We start from the raw sequence: 27,749 nt of genomic DNA on the forward strand, positions 1-27,749 counted from the left end.
GTTCAAATTAGCCTTATCTAACATAAAAAAATATTTTTTTGTAATAATTATGCCATGATATTTGACATCACTAATATCCCTATCTCATTTTGACAATTGTATTATATGGTAGATCTTTACCTTCCCTTCATTTTTTGAAGCTTTCTTACTTCTTCCCTCCATTTCTACTTCTATTTCCTTAGTATTTAAATCTTATAGTTATCTTTTCTCCCTCTAACAAAATCTAATTTCCCTTTGACTAGGTTGAATTAGAAGTTAGATAGAGCTTTGCAAGGTAACAAGATGAAGGATTTAATACATTGTAATCGGTCATTTTCATTATTTTTTATCAAATATGTAATATTTTCATTCCTTTCCATGCAACATTGGAGCATAAACAAAATATACAATTATAGTAAAATCAAATTTAAATGAGGAAAACCTTAACAAATTTAATTTTATTATTATTGTAGTTATTGGAAAAATTTATAAAAATATTGATTAACTAAACTAGACAATAAATATTAATATTTTTTTAAATATCAAACCAAAAAATTCTTTGATAATATATTTTTGAATATTTGAAGAACTAAAATGCCCACTCTCAAGTGTGGTACTAATATATAGATGTAGGTTTGATTGGTGGCAATCATTGGGATGAAAATTAGGGCATATGACCACTAGAATGGGAGAGATATGAAAATTTTTAAATGGGATGGTTTTGGGTCATTTTATCTTGCTAGACTTTTGGCTTTCATGGTTTACCTTGACATCATAAAAGGTATAATTAATGTACAAGTAGCACTGATACAAAGAAATAGGTGTTTAGATTGATATGAAATAGTAGACGAAAGATATATTTGACATTTCATGGGTTTTTCTTGGCAATCAAATTTAAAACTTGTGAATAACCTTTGTCATAAATAATTTATTTAAAATACTTCTTAGTTCTTGAAATTAGATTTAGACTTGCAATATTCAACACCAATGTGATCATCAAATAAAATCACCTAACTTGAAAAAGACAATTTTTATCCTCCAATCCCAATTTATAGAAAGTAAGAGGATTTTCACCCTTTAAAGTCCCACATACCAAAGTTCTTTTTATCTTTTTTGAGAAGATGAACACAATTGCTCAAGTTCCAAAAAAAGGATTTTATTACAATAACAATCAGTGATTTCTTTGATCAATTCATCCTCCTTTTATAAATTCCTTTTAGGACCCTCAATTAAAATTTGATGTCCCAATTAGACAACCACTTTATTAAAAAGGTAACAATGTTTAAGTTGTCCTTAAAAAGGAAGTTACTAGGTCCAACTTAAAACAATATTATTAATGATTTTATTAACTTTATCTCTTAGCCTATGGGAACGAATAGGCTACAAGTCCTCACAATTAATCTAATTTTGGAAAGGGGACATGGTAAAAAAGTAAGAAATAAAGGAATAAGATCACAAAAAGCCATTTCATGGAACAAAATATTGCATAAAGCTCTATAATGGTGCTCAAACGGTAGAAAACTACTTCAAGGCTTGAAATATCTAATATAACAAAGGAAAAATCCAATTTTCAAGAAAAAATCCAATTTTCAAGAGGAAACTTGAGTGGGTGACGTGAAATGAGAGAGGAATGCATCTTTTAAAGATTTTAGGGACCAAATTTTGTTATTTTGCACATATTTGTTTTGCATTGGACTTAGTTTTCCTATAGTTAACTTTCATTTATTAAATTTAGAACCAAGGGAGGGTAGGGAAGCTATGCCTTTACCAGGTAAAAGCACAACTAGTACCTCATATGCTAAGGAAATGAGATCAAATAGTGAAGAAGAGGAGTATAAAACAAGACTGTTAGAGGTGGTTTCGGCTCATTTTGAGTTTCAATGTGTTTGATATGGAAGAAATAAGGTGAATGTGAACTAATCGCAAGAGTCCAAATCAGAAAACATTTAATTTTTTGGAGCAATTACCTTGAAAATAAAAAACATAGATAGCTTGAGTGTAAAGGAAGCATAAGAAAGGGTGAATCCACATGAATAGGAGAAATGATGATATAAGGATAAGAAATATGACTTATGAAGGGATCAAGACACATGAAAAGGAAAAAAGTTAGGAGAAAGAGGGAAAATGAAATAGAAATGGGTGAAAGGGAGGAAAACTATTTGAGAATATACTAAAATGAGTTCAAATGTAGAAAAAGGAATTGCAAAGTACACAATATTAATTATTACGATATGATTTGGATTAAAAGGCAATAGTACCTTGATGTGAGATGACCACATAAAAGCTTTGAATGTAATGATAAGGAGAATTGCAAAGTACTTGAGAATACACTAAAATGAGTTCATAGAAAAAGGAATTGCAAAGTACACAATATTAATTATTAAAATATGATTTGGATTAAAAAGCAATAGTACCTTGATATGAGATGACCACATAAAAGCTTTGAATGTAATGATAAGGGGAAAATTGCAAAGTACTTGAGAATACACTAATATGAGTTCAAACGTAGAAAAAGGAATCAACAAAGTACACAATATTAATTATTACAATATGATTTGGATTAAAAAGCAATAGTACCTTGATGTGAGATGACCACATAAAAACTTTGAATGTAATGATAAGGGGAATTGCAAAGTACTTTAGAATATAGACTAAAATGAGTTCAAACTTAGGAAAAGGAATTGCAAAGTACACAATATTAAGTATTACAATATGATTTGGATTAAAAGGCAATAGTACCTTGATGTGAGATGACCACATAAAAGCTTTGAATGTAATGATAAGGGGAATTAAGGTTATATGGAAAACAATGAAGCTAATAATAATTTGAGTTTTGTATGGTATTTTATGAGATGACTACATGAGAATTTTGAAAGTAATGATAAGGAAAATTAAGTTTATGGAAATCAATCAAGCTAATGGTAAATTGAGTTTTGTATGTTATTTTGTGAGATGACCACATAAAAACTTTGAATATAATGATAAAGAAAAATAAGGTTAAGGGAATCAATGAAGCTAAAAATAAATGGAGTTTTCTATTTACCCACTTCAATCAAGTCATCTTTTGAGCATTTTTTATCTATTTTGTTTTCGACCTCATTAGCTTTCATAGTTGGTTTCCAATTAGTAAGCATTTACATGGAAAATTTGAGCATATTTCTTTTTTTTAATTGAAACAATGATATATTTGTTATTTGAAGGTTAGAAAGAGAATATTTTTCCATGGTCACAGGCTAAAGAATACAAGAATATATTTTTATTGTTTATGTGTTCCATTTAAGAAAATGTGATGCAATTTATTATTTACACTACCACACATTTTAAAGATATTTGAGCTCGTTAAACTTTGGAGTTGAGTATACTTAAATCTTTTAAGATGTCCTAGACTGATTTGTTTCATTCATTTGACTTTTAAAGATATTTGAGCTCGTTGAACTTTAAAATTGAGTATACTTAAAGATTTGAAGATGTCCTATAATGATTTGTTTCATTCATTTGACAAACGTATACATCCCAAATCTTACTTTTCTTTTCTTTTGATATAATGTTTAAATGATCTTATAAGTTTTATATTTGATACACTATCTCGATAGACCAACTTGTACATCCCGAATCTTACTTTTCTTTTCTTTTGATATAATGTTTAAATGATCCTATAAGTTTTATATTTGATACACTATCCCGATACAAATCTCATGAAATTAAAAAAATGCTTGATGGATTAATCATATACCCTACCCCTAATCTTCAATCCACAAACCTAACCTATTCTTTCAAAAGGCTTGCACCTTTCTCAAACCATACAAAAGTAATAGAATCCCTATACATTTTGTTAAAAGTCTATCATGGATGATATAAGAATACATGGTTGTGAGAGCAAATTCTATGGCTCTGACATGATTCAAAATCAATATACCATGAAATCCGCTCAGCCACAAACAGTTGATCACTCCATGGTGATGTTGGAACATGTGAGGAGAGCAGGGAACATGTGAGGAGAGCAGGGAACATGAGCTCAAAGGCTTACGATAACGACATGAATGAAGGTCTTCCATTAATGGCTTCTGTCTTCCACTTCTACTTTAATGAATTGAGACTCATGTCTCAACACCATACAAACTAGCTAAGGTTGTTTTCAGTTGACCATTATTTTCATGTCGTAGCTGCCAAAAATGGATGAGTTTGTCCTTCTCTATTTAAAAGCATCTCCTCGTTCTTTTGCTTAATGAGATTCGAACAATAGACGTGCTACGAATCGGCCATGATAGAAATATAATACCAGTTTCAGGTTGTAACTTAAATTTTGTTTCAGTTTCTTCTCAAATGTTTAAATGTTTAAAAATAAAAACTAAAAAAATTGTTTTCGTTTGGATTTGTTCTTGTAATTTTTTTGATTAATATTTGTAGACAAATAAATTTAAAGATATTTCAAACTAATATTGTAGTTGTACGTTCTTTTGGTTAATAAGATTCGAACACTGAATGTGCTAAGAATTTGTCATGATAGAGAGATAATACCAGTTTCAGGATGTAGAATAAATTTGGCTTCAGAACTCTGTAAAAATGTGAGATTTCTTCTAAAATGTCAATTTGAGTTGTAAGAAAAGTGGTTTTGTTTGCATTTGTTCAGTGAATTTTTATCTATTAATCAGTAAATTTTTAAATTTATTTTTGTTTGGATTTGTTCTTGTAATTTTTTTATTCAATTTGGGCTGTAAGAAAAGTGTTTTCGTTTGGATTTGTTTTTGTAATTTTTTTATTTTTTCAATGTCTCAATTTTAAATTTCTATCGAATATGTATTAAGATCTTGTTTAATTGTTTCGGTTTTAAATTTGTATGGTAATAACTTTTATATATTCTTTTACCTAATTTTTAATTTAGATATAAGTTATTACTATATAAAAAATTTATCATTTTAAGTTGTAGTGATATAAAATTTTGGTAGTATAAAGGTACTAGCAGGTAGTATAAAGGTACTAGTAGTTGCATATTTTTTTTTCATGCGGTATGGTATTAATAGATCTTTTATCTTTAGGAGTAGATGAAATGAGAGAATTGAAAACATTTATTATGCAAATACAACTTTGATCTGCTAATTGAGGAAGCATATTTTGATTAATCGAAATTCAAATAATATAACATCACCATAATCTAATATTTTTTAAACAATAACAATAACAGATGTGATCTCATTAGCTTGAGTATATAAGAAAATCTTAAATCACTTGTCTTGTATATTATTTTGAAAATTGAGAGTCAAAGTAAAAAAGACAAGATGCATTTTCAAACATATTCTATAGATGAAACTATTCCATGGTTGTAATTATGAATAGTATTATGCTTAGTTGAGTTCAATTAAGCATTGTCTCCAACAAATGTAGCATTCATGGCTTTTGTTCTAACCACTATTATATAATGGATCCATTGTGCTTGGTAAAGAACTTCCCTACACTTAAGAGAACATATATGAAAATGCATAAGAGTGGGTAAATATCTAACTAGAAGTAAAAAAGATATTATAGGTACAGAAAAAGCAATGTTTTGACAAACAAAAAATTGTAGAAATTGAAGAAAAAAATAGTGACAAAGAAAATATATGCTTGTAGCAAAAATAAATTTTAAAAGGAAGGTTTGACAAATTTTTCTTGCTATAACACTTTCAAGTATGTATCAGGTTAGAAACCACAGAAAATGTTGGAAGCAAAACTCCATTAAATATGGATAGGGAATAGAAATAGCTATAAATTTTTGCCTGTTCAACATGTGCTTACATTTTATTAAAAATAAAAAAGCTCTTATCTTTATGAAACAAAAGACTATATACTAAAAATAACATTGCAAATTTCTAAGGATGCAAACTTATGTTAGATAAGGTAACTTATACCTATGTGAATTGAAATCTTCAACTCTGAGATCCTCATCCTAAAGGAAAATATAGTTGTAAAATGACAACTATATCTAGATGCAAGAATCTTTTCTCAGACCACCTTGAATGTAAATGTGTTCCAACAATCATAATCTCAAAAGTTAAAAATTAAGAACTCATTAAGCATGCATTCAGAACATATATATTATATCATAATAAATGCTCTCATTTGGTAAATACTTTATTGCTAAAGAAAAATGATCCAATATTGCCACTTAATTTGATTAATTGAAGCCACATGAATAGCCCTCTCACTCCATTTATGTATATGATTAACATCATATACATATACAATATATATTTGTTATTAACATCAATAACAAGAAGTTTGACATAAATGACAAAATATTTGAAGCCACATATGTACACACACACACACACACACATACATGTATACATGTATATATGTACATACATATATACATATATATGTATGTACATATATACATGTATATATATGTATATGTATGTATATATAACATCAATAACAACAAGTTTGACATAAATTGCAAAATTAAATCATATTTGAAGCCACATATGTATATGCATGTATATACACACACACACATACATACACACATACATACATACATACATATATATATATATATACATGTATATGTATATATATATGTATGTATGTATACATATGTATACATATGTATGTATATATATGTATACACACACACACACACATATATATATATGTATGTATATGTATGTATATACATATATATGTATGTATATGTATGTATATGTATGTATATGTATGTATATACATATATATGTATGTATATGTATGTATATACATATATATATGTATATACATACATATACATACATATACATACATATACATACATATATATGTATATACATACATATACATACATATATAGACATACATATATACATATAGACATACATATACATATACATATATATACATATATATGTATGTATATATATATGTATATGTATATATGTATGTCTATATGTATGTCTATATGTATACATATATATATATAGACATACATATACATATATATACATATACATATAGACATATACATATATGTATGTCTATATGTATGTGTATGTATATATATATATATATATATACATATATATATATATATATATATATATATATATATACTATATATACATATACATATATATATATATATATATATATATATATATATATATATATATATATATATGTATATGTCTATATACATATATATATGTATATATATATATATGTATATATATATATATGTATATATATACATATATATATGTATATATATATATATAGACATATACATATATATATATATGTATACACATATGTATATATGTATATGTATATGTATATATATATGTATATATGTATACACATATGTATATATGTATACACATATATATATATATGTATATATATATGTATATATGTATACATGTATACATATATATATATATATATATGTGTGTGTGTGTATGTCTATATGTATATATGTATGTCTATATATATATATATATATGTGTATGTCTATATGTATATATGTATGTCTATATATATATATATATATATATATATATAGACATACATATATACATATAGACATACATATATACATACACATATATATACATATACATACATATATACATATATATATATATATATATATGTATGTCTATATGTATATATATATATATATGTATGTCTATATGTATATGTATGTCTATATATATATATATATATATATATATATATATATATATGAATGTGGGTATATGTATTACCTTTCAGTAAAAGTGTATTAGATAGTAATCACATTTTCATTAAATTACTTCATCTGTTTCCAATAACTACACAAAAAATAACATGTAGTTAGTAATGAATATATCAAACTTGTGTGTAAAGAGAAGCAATAGAGCATGAGAGTAATAAAACACATATTAGTACCTCAATATTTGGCAAATTAGATTTTCATACCAAACACATCAACCATAATCAGATCTTTGTTTGAGTTTTAAGTTCTAGCAATGTAGGTAATTTTTTTAAGTACAAACATCAAGATATCACATCTTTATTTCTTCATAGTAGCATAGGAAACTATAACAACATATCTTTGTTTCAAATATGATTTTATTTTGTCACTTATGTCAAACTTGTTGTTATTGATGTTAATTAAGGTTCGAAGGTGGGTCTAGAGGTATGTGATCAGTGGTGTTGTATCAAATGTCTACTCATGTGTTCATATTGATGTATGGTGGTTGATGGAAATGACTTCAGATGATATATCCAGTTGTCTTATGGATACTTTAGAGCATTGGAGATGTTTTCAGATGCCTGCAATAGATTTTTGTAAAGTATGACTATTTCAATGAACAATCTATCAAACAAGGTTATGTACTATAGTCCGCATTGTGCCACATTGATTCATCTTTGCTTGCAGTTGCAGTATGATGTTGGTGGATGCAAAATAATTTATATCGAAGGATTCATTTTCTCATTTAATTCACAGCTGATTTGGTGTTGGTTTGAGTGTCAATTTTGTAGTGACAGTGTACTTGTTTACAAGAATGCTTTTCTTTCCTTATCCTTCTGGTGTTTCTAGTGTTGTGGTTCTTTGATATGGTATTTTTAGTGTCAAGTGATGCTATAATGTGCATCTACAAAACTTTTGGAGATCCACGCTATATTTTAAGTATATTTGATTAGGTTGCTTTATTGGTTCTATCTATGAGAGTTGTATTGAGCCCTTTTGGTCTATGTGGTTGCATGCAAAGTTGATGGTGATAATTTGGGAGTAATAGGAAGGTGCGTCAACATGGTGTGATTCTTCACACATCTTGTTCCCATTCTGAATAGCTTTGGAGAATTTTTTTGGGCTAATGATTTATACTCTACATGTTACATCTAGGCCAACCTAATTGATATGTTTTCTTTGAGCAGATGATCTATAAAGGAAGAGATATTTTGGAGGATGGTATGTGTCATATGAGTTGAATGAGATGTCACATATGGTGTGTCAAGTAAGTGTGAAGGAATGCAAGTGCAAATGAGTAGTAATGAAGTCAATTTCAAATGTTTACAAAAATGAACTGTAATCAACATTTCAGAGCATGCACTTCTACTTAGTTCAACAATAATTACTCTTTGTAATAAGATCCATTGTACCTTGCCATGAAGAAGTGATTTTCAATGTTTTGCAATTCCTTTGTATCTTGCCATGGAGCAATAAAGCTTCAATAATGCAAGTCCATTGTATCTTGCCCTAGGTTGTGCACCTTAGCTTGCAAGTCCAAATCATGAGCAGTGAGCTTCCTTGGCCTAGAGCCTAAAACTTTGTAAATTTTAGTTTTTCATAAAGTGAGATAGTTCTCACTATGGTTTTTTCCTCATTGGGTTTCCCACATAAAATCTTGGTTTCATTGTGTGATTGATGTTTTGCTTTCTATTGTTTACTTCTACACATATGACAATCGGAATTAATTTTGAATGGATAGTTAAGTTTTAATACATATTAATTCATCCCCCCCCACACCTCTTAGCATCCAGAAGTGTTCAACAATGTATATTAGAGAAAGGTTCCTAAAGAAATACTCTAACAATTGAGGTAGATCCGAAATTTGAACACAATATTTGAATATGCAAATTTGGATGCTATGGGGTCCCGTAATTGGGATATTGATGTAGTTGTGGATCTTGAAGGAGAATTAAGGCTATCTCTTTTTTGACTTGGAAGATTATCAAAAAAAATTGAAGAAAGTAGAAGAACATGTTGTCCATTTGAAAAGACAAATTGATGAAGGAAAGAAGACCATTGATGATCTTGAAACAAATCTACATAAAAAATTCTAAGAGTGCACTAAGCTTGAAGAAGAAGTGGTTATGTTGAGAAAAGAATTGAAAGAGGCAAAACAACAAATTGATAAGAACCTAAAGCTCAAAGGCAGTAGTGATATGCTTGATGAGATGCTAAGTTCTTAGAAACAATCTAAGGACAAAGGCGGTTTTTGTTTTGACAAAGGAGAATGTTTTAAAACTCCCTACAAAGATTACAAAGGAAAGAAATGGATAAAGGATGAATCCAAGAAGACTAATGAAGATAAAAAAGGTTCCACTCAGGTCTAGAACAAGAAAAACTTCACGAAGCCTCCTACTCAAACCAGGCATTCTCTATCTTTCACTGATAATGTTTTACATGAAATAAGTTTGGACATAAAGCTAGTGAATGTAGAATTCAGATCAGATCTCAATCATTTAATGAAAAATGTTATCCTTGTAATAAGTTTGGACATAAGGCAAATGAATGCAAAGGTAGAGTTATGTGGAATAGATATGTGAATACAAACTATGGTAGAAATGTTCAATCTTTTAGTGGATATTGTTATGCATGCAAAAAATATGGGCACAAGTTTGTTCATTTCAGATCTAATGTCAAAAGGAATGGAAGTGGTCTGCAACAAGGTTCTACAGTTTGTTATAATTGCAAAAAAATAGGATAGGTTGCTAGATTATCCAGAGGAAAGAATGAGAAGAGGTCTGCTACAAAAAGGAAGATTGATATCAATGATATAAAGGAGAAGATTTAGAAGACATGGGTGAAGAAATCTGATGAGAATGTAGAGGGAAAGATAGTGGACGGACCTGTACCTACTGGTGGTGCAAATGCTTCCTCTAAAAACTAGATAAAGTGTATTGTCTAACCGAGAGATTTCATTGATGACCTTAAGAACCCCCTTATGGTTTGGATGTTGGATTGGTTTCAGCATGGTAGATTTTATGAAGGTTTGTTTGGAGATTTCTAAGTTTTTGTAGTGATTTTTGAAAGTATTTGTGGTTTTTGTCAATACATAGTAACAACCTTTTGTGTCTAATGGTCAAGTGTATTCATTGCAAAACCTAGGTGGTTGAAGGTAATGGATAAGTTGGGTTTTTGAATTCATTTTGATCACTTGTGATCTTGTGAATTTGAGAGCTATTATGTGCAAAATAAGTTTTCTTATGCAAACCCTAGTGGTAGTGTGATCAAGGTATTATGAAAATCTTGTGTTATCAATTATGCTTGTCGATTCAATGGCTACTTTTATTGTCGTCGACCTGTCCTTGAAGTTGTGACTCTAGTTCAAGCCTTGCCCATTTGTGGTGACAAAGAAAGATAAGGAAGGATCTTTTTTTGAATGTGTCATTGGATGTGGTGTACACAAAGGATGTTAAGGCTTATATTATTACAACCCTAACTGATGATAGTCATGTGAAGTTCAATGATTTATGGATGAAGTTGATGGAAGATGACCTGACAAACTTCAAACAACAATACAAGCATATTCCAGATTCGACAATGGATATTTGGAAGGAGTTTCTTGGTTTCACCTATGAGCATGCATGGATTCAAATCATCCTGAGCTAGATTCATGGAGATGTTACATTTTTGGATTGACCGCATAAGATAACAAAGGATGCTATGAGGGCTTTGATGGAGTTGTGTACCTTTAACACTTTTCCTATCTTGAAATTGGTAAAGAATGATATAGTGTCTGAGATTACTAGTGTGAAATCTGACAAAAGGGTTATGACTGTTGAGGACATCTCTGATTCAAGTGTCCTCTATGTAACCAAGGGTTTGGCATAAAATATATACTATTGGAACCATGAGGGTTCTGCCATCGCCACCAAAATACACTCTACTTAATAGATGGTGGTTGAAGGAGAGAAGTTTGTTCTGTTTGAGCTCTTGAGACAACAACTTTTGGACAATTTAGATAGGATGAAGAAAACCAAGTATCCATTTAGGTATGGGTCCTTGATAATTTGTTTAGCATTTATGTTTATGAATGAGCTCCCAAGAGTTAAGAGTAAAGTTTAGAATAAGTTCACTCCTATAGCATTGCAAATTAAACAACACATTATAAGTCTTAATATAGACACAAAGGCATATAATACTGCATATTTTGGTTGGTTTAATAAATTTAAAGATAAGATTCAAGAAAGAGAAATAAACCCTCATGGATTAGTCTGAAAATAAAAGAATGGAATTACATTTCTAGTCAACAAGGACCTTTGTTACATTGAAGTTCTTGAGCTAAGGACTACTTGGCTATTAGAGCTACCATATGAGATATCTGAGAAGTATATAGAGAAGAACATTGAGACTTTGACGTTGTAGCGTAGTATATTGTATCCCTATAGAGTTTTGTCCTCACCTAGGCCTCACTTCTGCATTCCATCCTTTCATGCTTTGAATATGTTTTCATTATGCTCACACCCAGATCTAAAATCAACATCTTTTGTACCCATGTGGGACACTGTTCAAATTTAAGCCTTGATTGGACTAGGACACCCTGGGTGCCATGGTCCCAAGACTAGGATTCCTTGGGTGCCATGGTACCAAGACCAAGACACCTTAGGTGCCATGGTCTCAGGACCAGGATGACCTAGGTGCCATCATCCTTCGAAAAGGGGCCCAAATTTGGACCCCACATCACTCACATTTCAAATGTGGGAAAACATTCTCTATGTTGGCCTGCTTGGAAACTTCAAACACATTTGGTGTAGTTAGGTATAAAAGCAAGCCTAACCCCCTCATTTTGTAAGCTCTATTAATCTCTATCAATTTCTCTCAATTATAATTTTGCAAATTCAAGTGAGCAAGCAATCAAGCATCATCAAGGTAGTGAAGGAGAGGTCATGTTTAAATTTCAAGAATTCATGATGGCATCCATGATCATGACATTCTACATGAAATTATCAACCTATACATGAAGACTTCAAAGTAAGATTCATCAAGGTATCAAATCTTCTTAAAAATCTTCTTGCCTTCACTTGGTAAGCCCGTGATTTTACCATCTCCAAATCTACACCGTGGATAGAAACAATGTGGTTTTTTATTCTCTATTAAATGCCCTAGTGGCTTGAGGACTAGCACTATGGAGTTTCTCCATGAAAGGAGTAACCCTAATAGCAACCAAGCTATCATAGACATTAGAGTTACTATTTGTTTCATCACAAAATTTTAGTCATATAAAAAAGACCAATATTTTTATTTTTTTTGAGAAATGGGAAGATTTACTAGTATATATTTTTTTCAAAACATGAAAGCTTTAATAATATTTAATATCTTTATCAAGTGGTGGGAGGGTTCTTAAATTTATCACTATAAAATCTACTCTATAGGAATGCAAGTCCTTAGAGAGAAGGTGGATTGATTGAGAATGATAATCATGTAGTTTCAAACCAAGTTGAATGAGGTTGGTTAAATTAAGACAAAACATCGAAGTCCCCTTCTAATGATCCTATTCCCATGAAGGATGCCACTAACTTTGAGGATTTTAACCATGAAGCTTGTAATTTCATTAGGAAAATAGAAAGTCTATTATATTCATAGGAACAAACATAGATGTGAAATTCTTTACAACCTCCACTTACATTTGATCTTGAATTTTGATCACTATTGAAGTTGGTAAAAATTCATTTGTAGTCATTGAAAAATAGGATGATAATTCTAATGTTATTATTAGGTATTCTTATTTTATCAAGATATTCAAGTTTTTTATTCCACTAATGTATATTTATGATAGTTTCTAGTGGGTACAAACAATCTTATTATGATTTGTGTTGTGTCTCAATCACTAGGTGAAGAGCACCAGTTACCGTTCATGTTCCAATAACTGTTCACTCCTTGCACACTCAACACCGTAATTACTAACTAAAAATAAACAAAAAAACAAATGATAAAGCTCATTAATAAATTTCTCATGTACCAATAGCTGCTCATTTTTTAGCATTTTTGGACCATAACTAGCCCATTTGCACACCTTTATTGGTACCCATAGCACATGACTATTGGGGAATTTTTGCATAAGTATTGGCAATTATAAGTGCATGGTTACTGGGGCATGTTGAAGAAGGTATCGAGTGACACTTTGAAATGTGTACTTTTTGACCCTTGCGTGAATAACGGATCTCACAACGTGCATCGTTGTTACCTAGAAGCCAAAACAATAGCTATAAGCAGTTAAGTCACATGCAGAGACAACAACAAAAAAAATCATCAAAATCTGATGTACCATTTAGAATCTATGGGAGAGCAAAGTTAGTTATAATGGCTACTGGCACGCTTCCCCTACTTGGATTATTAATACCTTATAGTTAAGAAAAAGATTTAACAAGGTTCCTCCCCTAAGAAACATGAATAATCTCATGATGTTTTTTGACATGTCTCATCACTAATTGGATTTTTAGTACCTTATGGTTAAGGTACAACTTAGAAAGGTTTCTCCCTTAAACAATAATATTAAATTATTATGTTATTGAGGGATATCCTCTAGACAAGTAGATTCCTACTAAGAGGTACTTTGTTTTTATAAGAATCCATAGTTATATTTTCTACCCATTCTTAGAAACCTAAGAGATGAGATAACCTAGATAGTCATGAAAACATCAAATTCACTTTTTTACACCTTTTTAGCCCCAAACCTTGAAGAAAATAAGATAATATTGTGGGACCTTCAATCAATGAAGATGCAAAACCTAAAGTTTTTTAAGGGTATTAAAATAAGTTGTGTTGATAATATCCAAAGAAGTAATATTTGTTTAGCGTATTCATATTCACAATAATAGACAAAAATCCCTATTTGACTTCAATAATGAGTAAGAACACGACATTATATGAGGATAGAAGGTTCTACATGATAAAATAAAATATGGATGATGATGTCCAAAGTGGGGAAGACAATCTACCAATTCCAAAAAACATGAAAAATGTGTTAATTAGGTAGAAGATGAAGTCAAAGAGGACTCTAGCTTTATGTCATAGATACCAATCTCATTGATGAGGACATGGGATGCGAAAAAAACAAACCCAATGCTAAGAATCAAGGGATCTAGCATCAACTAGGATAACTATTATAGAAGGCAACAATTATCAGTGAAGTAGTACTTGCAACTAGAGATGGGCTAAGAGTTATCGCCTCTTCTACAACATTCACTGTGCATACCACCATTATTATAGACAAAACTATTGTGAAACAAAACTTGTTTTTCCTTGCTATTCCAAGGGGTGGGATTTGTCCAACAAAAATAGATGAAAATCCAAGGCAAATGAGTGCCAAGATTTGTCTAGAAAAGGAATATTTAAACCTTCATATGTGACTTGCAAGTCATTTGACATATGTCCATACCCTATTTTGAAGCCAACAAACTGCATGAATATGTACCTTGTGTGCAACAAATGATGAAAAAATTATAAGGTTGGATCAATATTTGCCTCGCTTTCTTTCTCATTAGACTGTATTTTTTCTATGTTGTGTACAAGTTTCACCAATGAAAAATTACTTTGTTAAATAAGGTAAGAAAAAATCACCATCCAATCATAAATTGAATCTTTATCCTTTTTCCATGCAAAAAAGAAAATGCAAACAAAACATTAGAGATCTAAAGAAATTTTCTTATTGTACAACAACTAAGACAAAAAAGTATAACACAAACAAAAATCTAAAAATTCTTATTACACAAGTAGAGAGTAATATTTACGAAAGAACCTAATAGATCTCTACAAAATTAAATGAGTGTTGAAGATAAACGAAACCTTGGCCTAGTCAAGCTAGGCTACAACCCAAAGTGTTATAAGTGGGGGTAGGAGCTAAGCTCTAGGTCATTGGGCTACCCCTACCACAGAGAGAGAGAGAGAGAGAGAGAGAGAGAGAGAGAGAGAGAGAGAGAGAGAGAGAGAGAGAGAGAGAGAGAGAGAGAGAGAGAGAGAGAGAGAGAGAGAGAGAGAGAGAGAGAGAGTTGAGTGTTAAATATTTTTAAGATCATAATGATTAATAGTGATGTTTGAATGAAATAATTTTAGTGATGTCTACCAGACCAAGAATCCATCCTCAACCATTTTCAAATTATTTTCCATGTCTAGTGGTGGAGAACTTGTGCTCTTGAAAGAGAGGTCACAAGTTTGGACGCAACTATTCTAGCTCCAAAACCGTTCATGTTATTAACACCCTTGAAAAATCACAGTTGTCATTTTTGTGATCAACGGTTTGCAATGCATTCATAACTGCGTGTTATGCAACTTTTTGTAGTACGTTAGTGCATTTTTGGAGCCAAAATAGCCACCGCCCACAAGATCAAATCCCACAAGAGAGTAAGGTATGCACACCTCATTTGTAGTGCAATTAGATACCTCTCGTGAGGAGTAAGATGTAGTCCCATGTCTCTAACCCATCTGTAGACCCATATATAGATAGCTAGCATCGTGGACTATAAAAGATTCTTTCCTTTCAAAATTGAAATAAAATTGAAGGACCCATTATGTGCCACCAATCCGATACATCCACATGACATGCAATCTAATACTTCTCTTTAAACTCTCTTCCCCCTGTCAATCTGTGTCAGCACAGAGGGAAACATGAGCACAAGGGAAGTACGAACACTTTTGTTGACAACCTTAAATGTTGTTGGAAGTTTTTACTCTCTTCCCTCTCACGTGGATGGAATATGATAAGGACATCCATTGTTAGTTTTCTGCTCCATACAATAATGGAGTTTTTCTAGTTCAACATTATTTTTATGTAGCTGCCAAAAATGGATGAGTTTATCTTCCTGTATTTAATATTATTTGTTCGTTCTTTGGGTTAATGGGACTTGAACACCATACGTGCTACAAATTTTTTTTTGGCTATGATAGAGGGATAATACCAATTTCAGGTTGTAATGTACATTTTGCTTCAGAACTCGTTAAAATGGGAGATTTCTTCTAAAGTGTTTAAATTGTCATGTAGTACCCCTGCCCTAATCAGATTCTAATCTCGGTTTGACCTTGGTTAGTTTACCATGTTATAATGTTATAGTTGGATGTTTTGATTATTGTGCATACCTGTTAATGTGGTTTTTGCATCAATTCTTATGTAAGTCTATTTGTTCTCCTAATTCATGTTATTAATCTCGGGCTAACACTTTAATTATACATATATGTATGCATGTGTGACTCATGGTTGCAAGAGATATCAGGTATAGTACTGCATAGATATGAGGTTCATCTCCGCCTGGATTCGCAGGTTCGAGTGTAACTCTTTGGTCCTTAGAGATTGGATTAGGTGGTCATAAGACCCTCGTTTTACCCTAGTCGTGCTCAAGTGAGCGTCATCAGTCGTTCGTTAGTTCCCCTTTGGTTGGGTATACAAGTCGTCTATCTGGTTGGCTTTCTTGGGTTGCGTGCTTTGTGTGTGGTAAAATTGAGTATATAATCTTTAGTGTTTAATTTGATTTAATGTGTGTTTACGCATTAGTAATTATGGGACTAAATTAAATAGGTTCCCTTTTGTGCGATTAATCATTAATTAGAATTGCTCAATTCCTGTTTATAGCAAGCTCGATTAAATGGTTAATTTTAAATGATGAATTTATTCAGTTTATTATGCATTTTGAAAGGAAAGATTAAATTTTATTCAAAATAGAAATAATTTAACCTCTTTGGCATTTTGGAAATAGAAAGGTTAATTTCAATTAATTGAGAAAATCAAATTTAATAAGAAGGTAGGTTGTTGCATATTTGAAATAGTTTGAAAAGAATGATTTTTGGATTTTATTTGAAAGAAAATATTTTAAATTCAAAAAAATGATTTTTGGTCAAACTTTTCCCATTAACCTAGGTTTTGGAAAATATTTGAGGGGATTATTTTTGGAGAGTATTTTGGATGGATAAATTTTTGGGCATTTTGGGGGAAGAAGGATTTCTTGAGCATGCAGGTTGGGCTCTTCATCAAATATTTCCCAAGATTGCTATATGAGGTAGGATTCTGGTTTATATCTTTGATTTCTTTGTTTATCAGAGTTTGTTTGGTTTTTGGAAGGTTTCTGGTTGTGTTTGTGATTATCTCATATATTTTGGGAAAAATGGAAGAGTTGTAGTTTAATTTCTGAATTTAAACCCTCCTTGCTTCCTTTCCAAATATCCAGATTAAAATTTTGGTTGTTCTCAATAAACTTTGTTAAATCCCCATTGAATGTTCTCAGATTAAGTTTCATATTGGAAATTAGTTTGATGTTTGGCAGATTGGTGGAATAGATTTGTGAGGAATGATTATTTGCCCAAATATGGCTTTGTTTGGAAAAAATATTGCATATCTAAAGGTTATTCAATAAAATTTTTATTATTATGAATACCATGGGTATTCTGGAAATTGTTTGTCTCAGTCTGAGATTGTTTTTTTAAATAATTGGAGTTTTATATTTTTTTAAAAGTTTTTTATAAAAAAAAAAGAAGAATTTTCTATGTCTGCGTGTTTGGGCGTGGGGAGCATTGGCTCTACCCACGTCCCCGTGGAATTCCACGACCTGTGGCTCCATGCTATGGAGACCACAACTTGTGGCTCCACACCGTGGAGGTCATAGCCTATGGCTCCACACCTCAATTGATGAGGTCATGGGATGTGAAAAAAAATCACCAATTCAAAGAAGCAAGGGCTCTAGCATCAACTAGAATAATTGCTATAGAAGAAAATAATATCATTGAAGCAATACTTGCGATGGTCTAGGAGTTATAGCCTCTTTTGCAACATTCACTGTGCACAACACTACTATTATAGACAAAACTATTGTGCAACAAAACTTGTTTACCCTTGGCATTCCAAGGGTTGGGATTTGTCTAACAAAAATAGAGAAAAATCCAAGGCAATTGAGTACCAAGATTTGTCTAGGAGAGGGACATTTGAACCCTCATATGTGACCTCCAAATCATTTGACATGTGTCCATACCCTATTTCGAAGCCAACCAATTGCACGAATATGTGTCTTGTGCACAACAAACAATAAAAAAGTTTATAAGGCAAGTTCAATATTTACCTCGCTTTCTTTCTCATTAAACAATATGTTTTCTACAATTTCACTAATGAAAAAATATTTTGTTAACTAGAAAAAAAAAACCACCATCCAACCATAAATTGAATCATTATCTTATTTTACATACAAAAAAACAAATGAAAACAAATCAATACAACTCTAAAGAAATTTTCCTATCATACAACAACTAAGACAAAAAAAATCTTACTAAAACTAGAGAGCAATAATTACAAAAGAACTCAATTGATGACTACAAATTTAATTGAGTTTTGAAGCTAAATGAAACCTTGGCCTGAGCAAGCCCAGTCTACAACCCGAGGTGGTAATAAGTTGGGGTATGGGGGCTCATCGTATCTTGAGCTAAGCTCTAGGTTGTTTGGTTGCCCCTACTAGTTTGTGTGTGTGAGAGGGAGGGGGAGGTATATAAAATCGCTATCAATAAGAAATTTAAAACCATTAAGATTAATAGTAATGTTTCTATGAATAAATGAAAGAATTTTAATAATGTCCATGAGACCCACAATCTAAAACAGGGAGAATCCATTTTTAACTTTTTAATTTTATTTGAATGATTAACATACGAGCTTTCAAAATGAAAGATAATGTAGGGACCCATTATGCCACGAATCCGGCACAACCACGTGAGAGGCAATCAAATTTAGACACGTCTATTCTGGTTCCAAAACAATAGTATGGATTGACTAACACGCGTGTTAGTCACGCGTTTTACACCGTCAATTTTCTAATTAACGTCTGCGATTGACTAACATGTCACTAACATGTTGTACGAAAGGTCCATTTTGGAGCTAGAATAGACACAACCTTGCTCTACAAACTCTCTTCCCTATTACAGTTGTCCACGTGAGAAAATATTTCAGCCTTGTTAGCACAGCGGGAAACATGAGCACGAGGGTAGTACGTACACTTTTAATGTAAATGATAGGGACACCCATTGGCAGTATTTTGCACCACACAAAATTGGAGTTTTGCATTATTTTTATGTCGTATATTATGTAGCTACCAATAATGGATGAGTTTGTCCCGTATTTAAAAAATTATCTCTTCATTCTTTTGGTTTATGTTATGTTTGAGAGCTAACATTATTTGAAGATATCAAGTTTCTACAATCTATTAGTTTTGGAAAAGTTGTTATAGGATTAAATTGTGTGGTAGTTTTTGTATCAATATTTCAGATCATGTTCTATTATCCATCATCACGATGATTTAGTGTTATCAGATAGCACTCTATCATTCCAATGATGATAGTAGCACTTTGATAGCACTCAATCATCATGATGATGGCAATAGCACTTAATCATTGTGATGATGGTGATAGCAGTCAATCATCTTCATGATGGCTAGTAAAACATGATCTAAAACGTTCATGCAAAAACTACCACATAATCTAATCCAAGCGCAACTCTTCCAAATAACACCATTTTCAAGTTGTAACATAAGTTTTCCTTCAAAACTTGTTAAAATGGAAGAATTCTTATCAAATGTTTAAATACCAATTTGAGTTGCGAGAATAGTTTTTAATCTAGAATTTTTTAATTTATTTTTAATGTTTTAGTTTTAAATTTCTACGAAATATGTATTAAAGATGTTCAAATATTCTGGATTTAAATTCACATGGTAATAAATTTTATCTTTTCTTTTATCTAATTTTTAATTTAGATTGAAATTATTATATAAATTTTTTGATCATTTTAATGATATAAATTTTGGTAGTTTAATAGTAATACATTTTTATTTCTTGCACTTGTATTAAAAGGAGGTGCAATGATTACACTAATTATAATTTATATATAGAATGTCTTATAAAGTTGATCGAAGGTCTATATTTGAATTTATAAGTACTTTATTGAAAAATTGTTACAACATAAAAAAATATGCACTAATTATTATTAATCAGTTATAGGTCTTCATACAATATTAGGTGGTGAATCTTGACTTGAGTTATTGTAGCAATCTTGGATGTCATGTCCATCAGCGTGTTGAACATTGAATTTTGTTGAGTATAGAATTGGGGACATTGAACATTGATCCTAACTTTTGCAAGAGGTAGATGGTGTAAAGTATTTTGGAAATCAAAGGATGAAACTTAAAAATGAGAATATAACATTGCAATTGGAGGACAAGAAATTGGACTTAGAATTCGATAGATTTGAAGCATCTATGCTATTTGCTATCCTAAAAAATGAATATGTTTGGTGCAATGGAGTAGCATATATGGGTAGAGGAGAGTCAATGCAATCAATCATAGTGGAAGTTCACAAAATATCCATTTTATGAAGTTCTCAATAATTAGTTAAAATGCAAAGGTTTGTCACATGTTACTAGCACCCCTTTATTGTCGAGTACTTGTAGGTATACCTAAATGATTCAAGCACCTTTATTGGATAGGTTTTTATATGAATTTATTAATAAAAACTATTCCAAATGAGACTATTTTGCACCCACAAATGATTAACATAAAACAACACAACCACATAAAAAATACAATTCTCCTTATAGCTAGCAATGAGAAATTCAAGACCATTATAATTGAGGATGTGGCTAAACTGGCTCCAAAACTGTGATGTCGTATGACGCAAACTTTCGTGTTATGCGGATTGAAAAATTGCAGAATAAGCTCAAAATGGTTGTGGGACTCGGTACAAAAACATTGCAGTCGTTGTCCCCCCTTGTGTATAACACGAAGGTTATTTTCGATGTACGACAATGTAGTTGAGTCATTTTTGAAACCAGAATAACTACGACCTATAATTAATAATAATATTTGAATGAATAATTGAAAGAATTTTAATGATGTCCATAAGACTAACACTTTAAAACTTTAAAAGAGTAAGAATCCATCGTCAACCATTTACAAGTTCTCTTGAATAGTTGAACGATTAACATAACCTTCCAAAATAAAAGAAAGTTGAGGGACCCATTATGTGGGACGCATCCGTGATACATCTACGTGACATGCAATCAAATCCTGCTCTACAAACTCTCTTCCCTTATCCAGCTGTCCACGTGAGTAAATATTTCAGCCATGTCAGCACGGAGGGAAACATGAGCACGAGGGGCGTACGGACACTTTTAATGTCACCCACACATCTGCTAAACAGGCTTAAATGTTCGTGGAATTTCTTTCATTGTGCCGCACAAAATTCGTACAAATACTTGTGACGACTTTAATGAATTGAGACTCATATCTCAACACCATCGAAGGCAACAGAGTATATAAAATCTAGGTTGATTTTTTCTTAGAATACTACATAGCTGTCAATTGTTGTGATGGTTGTTGATACCTTTTGTTTCAAAAATTGAACAAACAAAATCTATTGTTTGAAACAAAAAATATCAATTTTTGTTAGGAAATGTACCAATAGTTATTAGGAAATGTACCAATAATTGTTAGGAAATGTACTAATATTGTAAAAAGTAACCAATCAGGTGATGCCATATCAACTGCACAACTATTGAAGCCTTTTTTGCACGCCTATTGGTCTCACTTTTTTTTGGGCTGTTTTGGACACCTTGGCAAAAAGCATGTTGATGTGGCACCATATTTGATGATGTGGCGTTGAAAGCTTAGTTATAAGTAGGGGACTTGCCAAGTAAGCTACTGTAAAAATTTGGGAGTGATTTGAAATTTCCACGTAGGATTTTGAGAAGCGCGAAGTTAGGGTGCTCAACTACTAGTGCTCTTCCCCTATTATCTGTTCGTTCTTTTGATAAATGGGATTTGAACGCTACCTAAACGTGTTATGAATCAGCCATACCGAGTTAATAGAAACGTACCAGGGTGAAAGTTGCATTTAATGTTTTTTGTTTTCTTATGTTTTATGTTTTGTTTCGATTACAATGTTCTCAATGTAATTTGAGTCTACAAGTGATATATGCTTGTAAAAATTTAGTTAATGATTTCATTCTATTCTGATCTATGCAGATATTGATCTCAAGTTTTTGATCTGCCATCATCACTTAGTAACAGATTTTGAGGTCATTTGTATAGTTGCAAATCTGAATCTTAAATTTTAAAATTTTAAATCAATTTTATTAGTTCTTGTGAATTGATCTAACATATATTTGTGTTGATTTCTGATTATGTAGTTGTATTTGAAGACATGAAGATGCACATTTAATCATATTTATTACTTCTTGAAAATAAAAAAGACCTTGTATTAAGAACATTAGTTTTCCACAATTCATAATAGTTAGATATTGTTGTTTCTGATTTAGATTGTGTATATATTTTTGCATCAACATTTCAGATCATAGGATGATTAAAAGCTCATGAAATGGAAAGATCATCACACTTCATAAACTTTCTATCATTGAAATGTTGATACAAAAAATAATACACAATCTAAACCAAAAGCAACAATATCTAATATCTTATATTTCAAATAATTAATAAAGACAAACACAAAGATGTTATTGTGATATTTGAATAGACAGTACATGGTTAATAGTAATGTTAAATTGTTAACTTACCCTTTCCAAATGATAATTATGGGACCCACCACCTGCCACGAAACCAGCGCATCCAGGAACTGGTGAACACATCCACGTGAGAGGGAATCAAATACTCAACCATTTCTTTTCCTGAAAGCTTTGAAAAAATATGTGAGCACAAGGTATGTACGAACACTTTTAATGTTATTAATAGCTCTAATGGTTGACAGGCTTAAACGCTCTTGGAAGTTCCATTGTTAGTATTCTGCGCCGCACAAAATACTTACAACACTTGTGATGACTTTAATGATATCTCAACACCATCGAAGGCAACACAACAGAGACAATCTATCTATATTTTTTTTAAGTACACCATTCTTTTCATTTCTTATAGGGGAGAGGAGTCAATACGCATGCACCCTAATTTCAGGGGTCCATGTGGCACATAGAGACCAATTTTTTAAACCGTCCATGTTGACCGCTGAGTTGGCAACCCAAAATCAAAAGTTGACATGCTACCGATGATTTTTTTCATGTCAACGCTGAGTTGTCATCCAAGTGGTCAAAAACAGGCCACTTCGGACCGTCGACCGGAACCTGAGTGGGCCCACCCCAAAACATGCCACGCTTTCTGTACTCATTGAATGGGTTGGTCGCGTGGCGATCACTCACTTTTCCACCTTACCAACTATCTATTCCACCCAATTCTCCCGCTACCACATTCAAATTCCAACTGCATTCACATTTACTATGTGTCACCTCGCGTTCACTGTCTCTACTCGGTTGCATTTTTCGAAGTGTTTTGCCTTCATTATGTTCGACCCCTCGTACATTGTCTCGAAGCCCGTTCATTTCCTTCTTGCGGAAGCTCCGTTGATGGTTTTGACTATTGCCACAACCTACTTGCCATGGACCGCCTTCAACCCAATTTTGGACCAGAACGTGCGCACCCAAAACTAGGTAACACCTCAGTGCATGCCCTATTTCGTAGGATTTTGTCTGCTTTTTTTTTAATTTTTTTGGGTTACGTTTTTGTGTTTGACTCCATTTTTTTTTTCTGTTACTCCCTCGCCACCTCTACTTCGTAGGTACAAATTCGAACGATGAGGATACCGAGGATCTACTTGCAGATGTTGAAGCGACTCATTTCCCCTTCGACCATGGTGAGGAATTTTCCTCACCAAGGCTCACGAATTTGCAATGTTTTGTATTGTTTTCTTTTCCACATTTGTCCTCTTACTTGTTCGTTTAAAAATTGTTTTAACTGTTTGGCATTCTTCATAATTTTTTGTTTCTAAATGTTTGGCATTCTTCAGGAAAATTTTATGGTTGTTTTTTGTATTTTTTGAACACAAACTTATGTATTTATAAACACAATTACATACAAAAGGGAATCGCACTCCTTTGTCCAAGCATTACTGTAATTTTAATGGTGTCGTGTGACTAAAATTTTGGCTCATTTCGTCAAACAATGAATCTATTGGGAGTTTTGGCATCAATTTGCAACATCACTGTGGTTTAAAGGTTTAATGGTTTTGAATTTCACCGTTAATGTTTAAGGGTTTCATTTTACCATTAATGTTTCAAGGGTTCAAGTGTTTCAATTCTTTTGGTTGATTGTTAATGTATAATGGGTTTGCGGGTTTAAATGTTCATTTCATTTACGAATTCACTAGATTTACGCTATTAATTTCACATTTACTAACAAAAGGGTTTGACGAATTTAAAAGGGTTTCCAGGTTTCAATGTAAATGGAGCGGTGGGTCTTGGGAACTTTTGGAGGTGGTATTGGGTCCATGGCCAAGGATTTGGTGCCTTGCATCCAGGACACTCACTAAAGATATCAATATAGCTGTATACTCCGTCCCATAGCCTCCTCCCACCCACCCCTAGGGCTATGCCCTTAGAATAGTAGGGGCGTAGTCAAGGCAAGCTCAACTGCACTCCATACAACTACCGTTCATTCAAGCAATGCCCAACTGCAACCATCATGGACTTGTTTTGCAAACAGGATCGAACCAGTGACTTAAAGGAGAGGATTAAGGGCAGTGCTTTTGCAACCCTTTCTATCACCCAACAATCTGAGCCATTGAAATGATAATGACAAGTTGGGCCTTCCTTCCTCTCCCATCGGTCGAGTTATTGAACCATTCGTAAGCAGTTGGCTTTAAAATTCACATTTACTGTCAAAAGGGTTTGACGACTTTTTAGTGTTTCACTGTTAATGTAAAAGGGTTCACATTTTTAGTTTTATTGAAAATTGGGTTTCCAGGTTTCAATGTTGGTTTTAAAATTCACATTTATTGTCAAAATGGTTTGACAGCTTTTCAGTGTTTCACTGTTAATGTAAAAGGGTTCACATTTTTCAGTTTTATTGTAAATTGGGTTTCTAGGTTTCGATGTTGGCTTTAAAATTCACTTTTAAATCTTCCATTTTAGAAGGGGTTAATTGCATGCTCCATTGTCTTCCTTGTTTGAGGATTTAAATCAATGTGACCACTTTGAATCAGCTCCTTTGGTTTCAATTTCAATGTCGAACTGTTAATGTATAGGGTTCACTTTTATTGTCCAATGTGTTTGATGGTTTCCAACTTCACTTGATTAATGGATTCACTTCATTCATTATGGGATTAACCTCATTCATTGTGGGATTCACTTCATTGTTTTAGGGTTCATTGTTAAAGTGATTCAGATTGCACATCTATGAAGTGTTCATTTTCATACGGTTTACATCTTCACTATTCTAAAAACAATATTGTAGTGGTGTATAAATCAATGTTTCAATGTTGGCTTTCAAATTCACTTTTAAATCTTCCTTTTTCTAAGGGGTTAATTTCATGACTCATTGTGTTCCTTCAGTTTCAATTTCAATGTTGAACTGTTCATGTATAGGGTTCACATTTTCACTTTTTTTGTCCAATGTGTTTGATGGTTTCCAACTTCACTTGATTATTGGATTCACTTCATTCATTATCTTATATGTCTTAGGGTATGTTTTTCATTCTCATGCGGTTTACATCTTCAATTTTCTAAAAATAACATTGTCGCAGGGTATAAATCAATAAGTCATTGTGTTCGTTGTCAACTGGGTTTAAATCAACGTGAATACTTTTACATACTCATTGGGTTTCAATTACAATTCTTCACTATTAATGTATATACGACTTCAACTTCTCACTTTTAATTTACAATGTGTTTTACGGGTTTCAATGTTGACTTGATTTTGGGATTCACTTCATTTAGGGTTGCAATTTCACTTTTACTATTAAAGGGTTTATGGCTTATGGTTCACTGTTAAAGTAATTTGCATAACACTTTTGCATTGTGTTCATTGTCTAAGGGTTTACATTCTAATTTGTTGCAATCACTTCACATGTATCATACTTTTACAAATGCTTGCTAGATTTAATTTTGTAGTTGTGAAGTTCATTGAATACATTATGTATGTCCATGTACACAATTAATTATTAGGAATCCTTGAACCCTTAAACATTAACAGTGAAATTGAATCCCTTATACATGTGTGAGTACAAATCAAGTATCTACCTATATGTGCATATATGTTTATACATGTACATGCATATATGTACATACATGTACATGCATAAATGTATGTACATGGATGTGCATATATGTATGTGCTTGTACATGGAAATTGAATCCCTTATACATGTGTCAGTATAAATCAAGTATCTACCTAGAAGTATGTACATGTACATGCATATATGTATGTACATGGATGTGCATATATGTATGTGCTTGTACATGAAAATTATTTCCCTTATACATTAACAGTGAAATTGAATCCCTTAAACATGTGTCAGTATAAATCAAGTATCTACCTATGTTGTATGTACATGTACATGCATATATGTATGTACATGGATGTGCTTGCACATGGTAATATGTATGTGCACATGTGTGCATAGATGTGCATTCACATATGTAAATCCAGGGCAGCTACATATGTGCATGGATGTGCATGAACATATGTAAATATGCGCATGCATATATTTACTTTGACACGCATGCACATATGTACACGTATATATGTAGATGTTTTCAGAGGTGAGTAGGGGAGAGGACCCAGGACGTGAGCACCCTAACTTTGGGGGTCCACATGGCACATAAAGTGGACCTAGAGACCAAATTTTCAACCAGCCCACGTAGACTGCTGAGTTGGCTGCCCCAATTCAAAACCATCTGACAGTAAAACTGAAAATGTGAAATATGGCACATTAACCACTCATGCATATAATTCAGGATGCCACAATATTCTAGTGGATGTATATGCAAACGTGTTTGTATCTTTTTACATGTATATGCATATATTTATGTACATGTATATGCATATATGTATATACATGTGTGTATGTACATATTTGTGGTCCATATTGTTCAAGAGTGCAGAAGTACTAGTAATCAAAACACATGTATAAGTAGCACAACCGAACTTGAAAGGTCCAAAAACTAGTTTTTTGTAGAGGAGTCTTTTGTTACATTCAATCCAATTCACATGTAATGTGATGATT

This window comes from Cryptomeria japonica, chromosome 8 (genome assembly GCF_030272615.1).
Source record: "Cryptomeria japonica chromosome 8, Sugi_1.0, whole genome shotgun sequence".
Lineage (NCBI taxonomy): Eukaryota > Viridiplantae > Streptophyta > Pinopsida > Cupressales > Cupressaceae > Cryptomeria > Cryptomeria japonica.